This window comes from Oryx dammah, unplaced genomic scaffold (genome assembly GCF_014754425.2).
Source record: "Oryx dammah isolate SB20612 unplaced genomic scaffold, SCBI_Odam_1.1 HiC_scaffold_11, whole genome shotgun sequence".
Lineage (NCBI taxonomy): Eukaryota > Metazoa > Chordata > Mammalia > Artiodactyla > Bovidae > Oryx > Oryx dammah.
Genome location: NW_024070195.1, coordinates 35,127,365 through 35,136,979, shown reverse-complemented (window position 1 = coordinate 35,136,979; position 9,615 = coordinate 35,127,365). Strand labels below are relative to the sequence as shown.

General features: G+C 43.1%; 1 protein-coding gene across 1 annotated transcript in view; it reads right to left on the bottom strand.

The window, feature by feature from the left end:
* USP49 (ubiquitin specific peptidase 49) overlaps window positions 1-7,413 on the bottom strand; it is a 66,918-nt gene extending 59,505 nt beyond the window's left edge. Inside the window, exons 1-2 of the mRNA XM_040249709.1 lie at window positions 7,325-7,413; window positions 5,245-5,326 (exon numbers count right to left, since the gene is read on the bottom strand). The gene's annotated coding sequence lies outside the window, so the exon portion shown is untranslated. The remainder of the gene's footprint in view (window positions 1-5,244; window positions 5,327-7,324) is intronic.
* Between the last annotated feature and the right edge of the window lie 2,202 nt (window positions 7,414-9,615).

Genomic DNA, 9,615 nt, shown 5'->3' with positions numbered 1-9,615 from the left:
CCAGTGCATGAAAGTGAAAAGTGAAAGTGAAGTCGCTCAGTCATGCCTGACCCTCAGCGACCCCAAGGACTGCAGCCTACCAGGCTCCTCCATCCATGGGATTTTCCAGGCAAAAGTACTGGAGTGGGGTGCCATTGTCTTCTTCGTGTGAAGCTGCTGCTGCTGCTGCTAAGTCGCTTCAGTCGTGTCCGACTCTGTGCGACCCCATAAACGGCAGCTCACCAGGCTCCCCCGTCCCTGGGATTCTCCAGGCAAGAACACTGGAGTGGGCTGCCATTTCCTTCTCCAGTGCATGAAAGTGAAAAGTGAAAGTGAAGTCGCTCAATCGTGCCCGACTCTTAGTGACCCCATGGACTGCAGCCTACCAGGCTCCTCCGTCCATGGGATTGTCCGGGCAAGAGCACTGGAGTGGGGTGCCATTGCCTTCTCCATGTGAAGCTACTATACTCCAATTTTAAAAAGTTCAGCAGATGCTGCCAAATTTATCTTCAAAGAAACTTACATTCCCATCAAAAGTGAGACTTCCAATTTCCCCACATCCTCATCTACTACTGGCAACATCAACTTGTTTAATCTCTTAATCTAACAGGTAAAAAAGTGGTAATTGTGTTTTAGGTTATATTTATTTAAAGGAATAGAATTAGAATTTATAGCATAAATAGGTTTTGAACTTGTTAGCTGTAGGCAAAGCCGAATGGCCTATGAAGAAAAAAGAATTCAAGAAGTTTATTAACAGTATAACTAGGAACAACGTTAATGTTTAACCATTTTGGGAATAGACAGTGATGCCACCACAAATGAGTTTGACCTCTTTACTAAGGCACACTTATTTACCTTTCACTTGAAACATACAGTTATCAGTTCTTCACACTATGCCATATATTGTAGAAATGTTCTTTTAAAAGAATATATTCAATTCCATAGTCACACATTCACTTTCTTTCTTTTAACTCACAATACCCATATGATCAAACCACTGTGATATTTTATTTTTTCATATGTTGTTTATTAATCTGACCTTTGACCTCTTTTAGATGTGGAAGCACAAAAGTGTAATCAATATCTCGCCATGAACATCTAATATAAATAAGACAATGGATATAGGTGGTTATACTAAAACACAGGAAAAGGAGAGTAAAGAAAGTAAATGTTAGCAATGGCCAACCACAGAAACATTCAGAACGCTAGCATAGCCGCACATACTCAGTGAATGCTAACATAAACGAGATGTCCTCTGTTCATGAATACTGTTTCACTGTCAAAAGCTAGACATCTGTGATTATAATGCTATTAGCAACGATGGCTAAACTGAGCTATTCACACATTTTCTTACCTGATTTTCTTTGTGGTTACCTCCAGGTAACAATTTTTGTCAGGGAGACTCTAATTAGCTCTAACAGGGATTGTGACCTTATTATCCTGATGAATGAGGATTCCTAACTGCAAAAATAAGTACCACAAATTATCAAGCATTCTAGAAAGGTTTTGGCTCAAAACCGATACATCAGTAAACCCCTCTCTACCCTTCCTTTAATTCTCAATTTAAATTTCTATTCCTCACAGAACAAACTGATCCTTAGGACTTTTATTTCAAAGTCAAACGCTCCTGCTGCATTACCATGCTCACATCACATGGCCTATCCGAGTGAACACAGGACAGACACTACACATTGATGTCAGAGTCCCATGTCAGAGACTGAGAGAGACAGCATGGGGCCAGGAGAGAGCGGAACACCAATGTGACAAAGTGCTCAAGCCAAGCTCTAAATGGTCTTCTGCTCACTGGCGGCTGCATTCTGAAAATGCTGACGGAAAGGTAGGGCCTGTCTTTGCTTTGGAGAGAGTCAAGTGTCATATAAAAGCATGCTGTCCTCCCACCCCTCACACAAGTTGCCCGGCAAGAGAGGCACTGCTGGCTCCTAGAGACAATGACCAGGAGCTCTGTATTCTGTCCAAGGGAGGGAGCAGTAAAGACCAGCTTCCTGGGCTCTAAACTATGCCAGACTGCCCTGCTAATCCTCCCTAAATCCTACAGCGTGGGGGTGGGGTGGGGTGGGGGTGAGGGTGGGAGACGGAATAGAAAACAGTCCGAAGTTGAAGCAAGGGCAGTAGCTCTGGACTGCAAGTCACAACGTTTCTGTTTGAATGGGGGAGGGGCAGGGGCAGCATGGCAGAGGACGCAGATACGAAAAGCCTGTGTGTTTATAGAAACACAACACAAAAATAAATTTTATCCGTGATCCTTCTGATGTGCTAACCAACATCTGCCCCCCATCATTTGCCAGCCCGGGCTGCATGGAAGGCGCAGAATAGCAGGCATTTTCACACGCTGAAAATGCGAGGCTGAAAGAGATGTTACTAGAGTGTAAATTACTAATTAGCTCAATAGGAGACAAAGAGAGAAAATACCTGTCACAGAATGCTGTTTACAACTTGACACATAATAAAAACAACCCTGGAAATTTCAGAAGAGTGTCTTACTTTTCAGACTTCCATTAACATGTAAATGGCAAAGGAACAGTAGTATAGTCTTTAAAACTGCCCATGACTCAGAAACAATAACACATGACTGGAAAAAAAGCTTTTCCAATAATTTGTAATTTTCTCATCCTTGTAAAAGCAAAGTGTTTTTCATTATTATCACCAGCTTTAATAAGAGCTATATTTTATAGCTTTGATGATCACTTAACAGGGGCGGGGGGTGGGGGCTGGCTACAAGTGCTATATTTCACCTTGGTTAGAATTCAGTTCATAATCCCTTCAGCTGAAAACAGACAGGCCTCATTCTGCAGGTTACGCCTTTATCAAACGGACAGGCTACCACTTTCATAAAGATGAAGGATGAGCTGGACGGTGGCAATGGGGAGAGGGTCTGTGAAATCCCTTCATATCACAACAACTGAATAGACTCCCCAGACTTAGGTTCATTTTGGGGGAGGTAATAGAATGTTAAGATATTTATATTCATCTCTTTACCATAAGGCAAACCTACTTGTATTAATTGCAAGCAGTGTTTCTCAGGCAGTCTATTTTACATTTAGATCTTTTCCAGTTACTCGAAGCAACAGAAGGGTCTTTAGGTAAAATGTGTATTTCACTTAAATATGTCTCAGTCAAGGAGTTGAATGGTGCTGTGGCTCCTGTTTTTATGCAGTAATTACCCACACATCATCCAGAGCTGGCATATGCTGAGGACCACTTTGTGTGAGCATACCATCCAGGGTACTAAGGAGGCCCCTACAAAAGGGCAGACCAGGACAGCTTTTGCTGATGAGGAATGTTTTTCAAAATATCATGAGGACAACAAACCATGAAACCGCAAAATCCACTCAAAGTCCAATCTTGAGATTCTTTTGCTTCACATGCTTGACTGAAATCAAACACATACCAACTTGCTGATATACTGAAACCATTCTTCCCTTTTCTTTTTAAGATTAAGGCCTTCATATCCATTTTTCTTTCAAACTTACTTCTTTAAAAATACACAGGTGAGGATATGTACGGCCGAGTCCCTTTCGCTGTTCACCTGAAACTATCACAACATTGTTTGTTAATCGGCTATACCCCAATATAAAATAAAAAAAATACACAAGTGAGAGAAAATTATAAAACAAATGGGGCAAAATAAAACAATTCCTGGACTTGAAGAAAGGTATATATAAACTCCTTGTATCATTTTTTCAACTTTTCTATAAATTTGAAAACTGTAAAAAAAATCCAAAGTCACCAAAAAAAAATTGAGTAAAAATCCCCACAAAGAAGCTTTCTCCTAATGTTGTTTTGAGTTTCAAGCAATTCACATACTTAACTCATGCTGGGTACTTAGAAAACACTAATAATAAAAAATTATTACTTATTTTTTTAAATGTCAATTGTAAGAAACCACTTTGATGAGGGATATTGATAATGGGGGGAGGTTATGCAGGTGTAGGGGCAGGGAAACCTCTGTACTTTCCCTTCAATTTTACTGTGAACCTAAACTGTTCTAAAAAAACAAACAAACAATCCCATGGAGAAGGAGCCTGGTGGGCTACAGTCCATGGGGTCGCAGAGTCGGACACAACTTAGTGACTAAACAACAACAAAAAGCATGCATAAATGTCTTTAGCATGTGGCTTGCATAGGCACATACAAAGAGAATTCAGGGGGAAAAATCAGCAAACATCTGAACAGATTTTGTTTATGGATAGCTATCCACACCGAAACCTGAGTTCCATATTTTCGTCAATGGGCAAACAATCTCTCATCTACAAACCTGTGTGGACTTGTTATATACCATAGAGGTCTGCAGATGAGAGACCTACCCACTGAGGAAAAGCCAATGGCCTCTTTCTAGCTAAAAAAGTTGACAACAATCAATCTGAAATACAATTTGGCATCTTATTGATTTGGATTTGTTTTGTTTTAAAAATACAATTTTGTAAGGAAAAATATACAACAATGTAAGAACCCTGATGCAATCTTTGCATCAAACACAGCCCTTATGGTGTCTGTCCCAACTTCCCCATCTAGGAAGGACTGAAATGGTTAATAACAGAATCATAGGGCTAATTTAAGGATTGGCAAACAAGACTGGTTAGCGATAAAATAATCTGAAGAGCATGGTGATGGATCACTTCACAACAGTCAAGCAGAGGTAATACTAAAGTAAACTGCCCATAAAACGCCAAGGTTCAAACCCTATCCCCACCTCACCCTACCTTATAAACTAAAAGATTAAATCTATCCTTTAGTTATTACCTGATTAAAAAAAAACCCATATAATCTGTACTACAAGATTATCAACTATCAAACAAGTAGCTGTAGAAATGTCTGAATATAACCTTGGGCAAGTCATTTAATCTCAAGGACCTTGTATTTCATCCCATGTAAAATGAGAACAGTAGTATGCCACCCTCATAGGACTATTGGAAGGAGTAAATGAGTTACAGTCTGCAAAGAGCTTACAACAGTGTCTGACACAAAAGCACTATACATGGGGAGCTACTATTACTGAGTTTACGAAGAAATAAGGTCATCTTGATTTTCGAGTATAAATATCTGCTTACTGTAGTATCAAGAATGGGGCAAGAGAGAACAAGAACAAATGCTGTATTTCTGTTCTGCATTTGTTCTGTATTCTGGATAGAATACAGACTGTCCTGTTAGAGAAAATAATTAAATGCTGGAAATGTTGTATATTACCTACAAAGGTTGCCACATTACCTCTGAAGATTTACACAAAGAGGATAAATTTTTATCTACCTGGGATGATTTAAGTGGGATATTGACTGAAGTTGCAGGATAAACTAGAGGTCCTTTCAAGGTCTCTTCCCATCCAAAGAATCTACGATTAACCAGAAAAACATTTAATTATATACAACCTACTGGTAAAATAAATAAACTTAAAAGTTTTCGGCTTAGCAAATAAGATTGTAGCCAAAATAAACTGAGTAGAATTCTGCTGGATGAAAAAATGGAAATAAAACTTAAATTTATCACTGAATTCCTTACTGACAAATAGTATTATTTGTACTAAAAGAGAAATATCAACTGAGAAATAACCATTTACAGTGAGAAGTGGAGATTTAACACACCACAGCAACATACAGAAACAACAGCTAAGGCCCAAATGGACTTTCCTATGGTTTATCTTGTAGTTCATATTTTCTTCTTCATCATTACCAAGTAAGTCTAGAGTAATGTATACTAAGATATCAAGTACAAAACAATTATAATATAAAAATAGCAATACCACACACAGAATACAACCTACTAGCACTGCCAAACACATGTAGAAAGGACGGGGACACACACACACACACTTCATAGAGACAGGTGCCTCACACCAAAGTCACACTTCAGTTTGAAAGTTAACATTTCAGACTAATCCTCTTGAAACTTAGCAGGAAAAAAATAGTAATTTTTAAAAATCCTGTCAAACTGCTAAACCAATCTAGTCACCTTGAACACCTGCTCCACAGAATCTGGAATCCATGAACATAGCAGGTGAACCCAGAAATTTAATTTAATATTCTAAATTACTCACCTATATTAATGACCAATGTTTCTGATGTCCACTAATCAAAATCTAATCTTTGCTAACTATCACAGATGCCATAAAGGTGATCTTTGCTATTTATACAAATATCCAGAAAACAGTGGCAATCCAAAATTTACACAACTTTGAAGAAAAAGCATCTTTGTGTATCTGAATGTACACCAATGAAATAACCTCATATAAGAGTCTCAAGAACAGTTTGTGGTTTTTTTCTTAAGTAAATTATATGCTATCCTTTGGTATCATCAAATGCAAAGTAATAATCGTTCATATTTTTAGCTAAATGTAAAAGCTTCAGGATTAAAAATCATCAAAACAAAATACTTGGTTAAGAATAACCTAAATTTTGTCCCAAATTTATCTTCCTTTAAATTCCCCAAAGTGTCTTAAATATCAAAAACTTATGCTAGAAAAATATTAATTTTTTTATTCACAACTACAAAACAGGAGAGGCAGTGGAGCTGTCCAAGGCTCCAGCATGCATTACCTTACAGGTTATGATAAAATTACTCATAAACCCATTATTTAACTGAAAGATAAATCCCACTGTAAAAGCCTCTACTATTCTAAATCTCCCTTTCTTTATTCCATTTTTGTCAAATGGGTGAGTTCTCTACTACAGTATAAAAGTCACACACAAAGCTAAAGGCAGCTAAAACCCTCAGCATGCTGATTTAAATCTCTTCCCCTGCAAACTTCCCTGGTTGGCTATTTGCCTTTCTCTGAAATGATTTCAATGTTCTCCAGCCATCCAAAACAAGTAGGCAGAAATTTGGTTGATTAAACAAAACAAAAAGATTTTCATCTTTATCTATCTCAATAACAGGATGCTCGCCACTGAAAATAAAAATGCTGTCGAGAAAGCACTGCCTAGCGCTTGTCAGGTACCACACTGCTACAGCACAACAGTGTCACACCATACAGGCACAACCACACTGGAAATACAACCCAGTTTCCTATGATCACACCACCAGCAAAAGGCAGAGCTTCTCAGCACCCAGTTGACACTTTATCATTCATACAAGAAAAAAATCAAAATGGGTCTCATCTTTTCAAAGTGGACATGAAAAGTCGATTTAAAAAACCATGAAAGGTGGAAGCAGATTCAAGATTCCTTGAAGAGAGAAAGAGGTTTCTGGAATTTCCTACTTTCATGGACAAAAGGACTCACACTTTCAATACACTAACAGTTCTCTTCTCAACAAAGAATTCCTTTCCTGCACCCCCCACCTCCACTGTTACTTTTTAGTTTTTGCCCCTATCTCTAGGTCTCTTTTCACTCACCATGGTTCCTCCTCTTCTGCACCAAAGGCTCCCTACTCTTGATCCTTCGCTACAGCGTCTGTGCCCTGACCCATGCGAACCTTCTGGAGCATCTCCCCCAACTTTGCAGTCTCCCCCAGGCTGAAATCCATCAGGCTTCCCCAAGCTTCCCTTAACTCTGGTCTTTTCCCTCACTCCCCATCTCATCCTTTAAATCCTGGGGTCCATCTCTTCCTTGCTCCTCTCACCCTATGCTTTCAGCCTTGTCTCTTTACCTCAGTCTGGACCTTCGATCTTGCTGAACCTCGGCCATTAACACAATTCCCCAGTTACCCTGTCCCAGACCGCCATCACTTCTCACACCCTCACTCTCTTCTTTGAGCTTTTCTGGCCCCCGAATTGTCCTACAAACGCCCCATCTCTCATGTCCATTGCTTTTCACCCTTCCAAATCGGCCGCATTTATTCCTAACTCCACCTGGTTACTAGTCCAGTGTTTAATTCCCCTCTTCCTCACTTTCAAGAATTCATACCCACTGCCCATCCACTAACCCATACCTTTCTCAGAACCTCGCAGTTTCCACCCATCGCCGGTCCTAGTCGTTCAGCTCATCTCGCTCTGCACTAGTTCACACCCTTGTCACGTCTGGCTCTTAATCACTCTCTCTCCTCTACTCCCAACTACTCCCCCAGCTCTGCCCCTCCTTGCCTTCCACTTCCAACTCCTACCCCTGTAACCCTCGCCCCACTACCATCCCCTACCAAGCTTTCCCCTCCAGAACCCTGCTCTCACACCTAACCCGGGGAGCCCTCTTCCCGGGCTCGGTCCTCCTAACCTCATTCCCGGCCCGGATTCCTTATCACCCAGCCTGGGCTTTGCCTCTTTCCCACCTCCTTGGCTGGCTTTTCCTCACTCCTTCTCTCCCTGCCTTTTACCCCTTTCTCCCCTTAATCCTCTACATCTCATTCTCAGATCCGTTCCCCCGAAACGCCCCCAAGCCTGCCTTCCCTTCTCCCCTCCAGGCTTTTACCCCGAACCCAGCGGTCGCCCACCCCGCCAAAATAAAGGGCCGGCGCGCCAGGACAGCCGGCTCTCGCCTCCCGCGGGCCCCCGCCCCGGGCGCCCCCAGCCCGCCGGCGCCGCGGTCCCGCCCCCTGCCGCCACTCCTCCCGCCCGCTAGCTGCGCGCCGCCTTTGTCGCCCCTCACCCGGTGTGTGAGGATTTTGCTTCTTTAAAGGGGAGGGCCAGTGTGCCGGAGACTCCTGTCCCCGCCTCCGAGTCTCCGAATGGGATCCCTGGCCGTCGCGTCCTCCCCGGTTCCCGTCCCCCCACTCTCTGGAGCTACCCCCTTTGCGGCCGCCCCACCTCCTCCGCCCCCTCCCCCGACCCCCCTCTATTTACCGCCATCATCAGCACGCGCGAGCTGTCACCAGGGCGCGAGACAACCGAACGCGGCCCCGCCCCCTTCCCGCCCATTGGCCCGCCCGCCGGAGCCCCGCCCCCCCGCGCCCCGCATTGCGCCAACAGCGCAGCCCAGGGCCCCGACCCGGCACAGACATCCTCTCCGGGGGTTCGCGCGGCGGCCGCCAAGTTTAGGGTTAGCCACCGACGCGCGGCCGACTTGAGCCTGGCGTAAGGGGCGGTGGCGTAGAGGGGCGTTGTGAATCGCGGGTCGAAGTTTGGTTGAAGCACAGGAGGGTAAATAAGGAGGTTTCCAGACAAAGAGACTCTTAAAGGTACAGAGTCTTACGGCCGTCCCTCCTCCTTAAAGGACCAGAGACTCATAAGAGCCCATCTCCGCCCCCTTCTCCGCAGCCCTTCAGCCTGCGGAACTGTAAAGGAATCTTACGGTAGTTCGCCGCACTCCTTTGGGATGGGCCGTCTTTAACATCTCTTCCCACTGCCAAGGGGGAAAGCGTTCCTCATTATACCGTCTAGGTTTTTGTTTTGTTCTGTTAAAAATAAGACTATCAGTTTTCACGATGTCCGAAAGATCCTGAGTCAGCTTTTGAAGAAGTTACTATTGGTTCCCAGGCGATTGAGCAAGTGTCTGACTTTTGCCACTGATGACCCAGTCGGGATTCCGCCTTTTTATGGAAATTCCCCTAAGGAAGTGGTTCGCTGCTGCTGTAAACTGAAGAAGTTCAGCAGAAGGTGGGGATGGAGACCCCAGGGAAACAGAACTGCGGCTATTTACAAATCTTCTCAACATCAGAAAAAGTTTCCTTCCCGAGGAGCCTCTTGGGTGCATTGCCCTGACATAGTTGGCGGGAGGGGGGGGGAGTTCCTCCAAATAAGACCAACACTGTTAC